The sequence below is a fragment of the Trichechus manatus genome, unplaced genomic scaffold (genome assembly GCF_000243295.1).
Source record: "Trichechus manatus latirostris isolate Lorelei unplaced genomic scaffold, TriManLat1.0 scaffold00109, whole genome shotgun sequence".
NCBI classification, from domain to species: Eukaryota; Metazoa; Chordata; class Mammalia; order Sirenia; family Trichechidae; genus Trichechus; species Trichechus manatus.
The window spans coordinates 5,953,532-5,955,655 of record NW_004444045.1 but is presented as its reverse complement, the minus strand read 5'-3'; the positions used below and the strand labels follow the sequence as shown (position 1 = coordinate 5,955,655).

The following is a 2,124-nucleotide window of genomic DNA, read 5'->3' as shown; positions in this document are numbered from 1 at the left end:
AAAGACGTGCTTTGCTGCATCAATTTGCCATAATGATATTGATGTCTATTTATGAAACCGCTTTTTCAACACCCTTTACCTGAAATCAGAATACACCGATCCTCAGAGATGGTGAAATCTGTTAAAAACCTTGGACTCAAAATACAGATTTCTTCTACTTTAAGTCCTAGGGAGAAGGAGAGGTTGGAAAGACAGGGAACAGAGAAGCAGGATGATGAGAAACGTGGTTATTGAGGAGGAGCACAGATTTCTTTCCCTGTGTCATTTTAATTAAAAATATTTTATAGATTTTTAGAATTGAACAAAATGTTAATATTTTTAACAGGAGATTAAGTCACTCTGCCTCCTAACATTTCCTCTGGCGGTGGTTCCCTATAATTAAAATACATCTCATATGTTTCTGATTCAAACAGACACACTTCTAAGCCTCAAAGGGGCTGGTCAGCCCACCTGTGTTGGGGGCCAAATAAAGTACTGAATTACTGTTGTTAATCAAATTCTACTGCCAAAGGGCACGACGTGCTGTATCGCACTGCAGTGAGATTTGGAAGTCCTCTTCCAGGCTGATAAAAACCCTTGTTATGAATCCCTACATCATTATCTTCCTAGCTGGATCCATGCACATGCATGCACACACACACACACACAGACACACTCACCCATTGAAAATCGGAGGTGCTGAACCTCATCCAATATTTGCTCAGTAAACAGGTTACAGATTCAATCCGGCTAGAGAATCATTTTCTCTCCCTTTTGAGTCAATTTAGTTTGTTAGGAGGGGGTCGCTGTGTGCTGGACTTAATGCAATAGGTTCTTAAGACAAATTCTTCTCTGAAGATGTGCTAAATCATCAGAAGAAACCATTTTGTTCTTGGTTTTTCACCTTGGCTCTTCTTTTCCATTGTGGTGTTTATAAAGACTCACACTCACACAGCTATGGGAGGAAACCTATATATTATGACGACTAGAACAAATTTTACTCTTGAAATGCCAGCTAGTAATCAGTAGCTGAACTTTACAGACACTTTGGGATTCTCAAAAGTTAAAATGAGCCACATTCAGCCCATAATTATGCTCGGTCAGTTGAAGGGAACAAGTGAGGCCTCCTTCCTGAGAAAGTTCAGGGGGAAAAAAAAAAAAAAAACCCACTGCTTCAAGAAATTGTCTTAATATAAAACTTCCATAAAAGACATAAAAATGACCCTAGGAAACCTATGAAAAAAGAATTGCTTTGGATCGTGAAGCCCTGTACTTCTCCCAGTGTTGTAAAATTTATGGGCTAGGATATGTAACTTATATTTAAGAAACTTGTCCAGCTTCTATGGGCACAATAAGAGTTTTCTGACCCAAGCCAATGGAAACTCATCAGTTGTATGGCAAGGGTTTTCAAATATTACCAACCTGCAGTGGTAATGGTATAAAAGTAAAACAAATCCTTCACTGAAATTAAATTCAGTACATTTTTATTGGGTTTCAGCTATTAGTTTTCTCTAACTTTCCTGGGTAAAGTATTTCTGAAATGAACCTTTTGGGGAGCTTTCCAAACATATAGGAAACTCATTAACATTGAGTTTCTCGGTAGAATTCAGAGAGACCAAGACATTCAGGGAAGTTTGGTTACTTAAATACAAAAGAAACCTTAACAAGATCCAATGCAAAAAACCAAAGTGCAAAGTTGAGGCAAGGAACTTCAGTAGTTACATCATGCTAAGTCAGTCTTGAAACACCTATGTGTTATCACACAGTGGTATGTGCGTGCGTGTATGTGTGTGTGTGTACAACATGATGGAGAACAACGGAATGATCATAGACTACACATTCCCACACTTTCAGAATTGTATTAATTGGCTCTAGGGAATTAATTTAGGAAGTGATGTTTTGTTTTGTGCCTCTGACTTTTAAAACCATGTCTGAGAAGGAGGCTAGTGGCATACTCAATACCCAGTCACTTTCATGAATGCTGTGGGCTGCAGTCCAGGTAGCCCCCTTCAGGACTGAAGTGTTAGTTCCCCAGAGCCTGGGAGTTCTGGGAACTGACAGCAGTCAGCTGAGACCCCTTCCCCCAACAACTACTCTAGGCCAGAGGTCCTCAAACTTTCTTGGTTCTGGTAGACTTTCCTGGTA

The 2,124-nt window shown here is 39.5% G+C and overlaps 1 protein-coding gene across 1 annotated transcript in view; it reads right to left on the bottom strand.

Moving 5' to 3' along the window:
• Positions 1–2,124, bottom strand: part of UNC5D (unc-5 netrin receptor D) — a 678,804-nt gene that overhangs the window by 631,808 nt on the left and 44,872 nt on the right. The gene's annotated exons all lie outside the window — the stretch shown is intronic.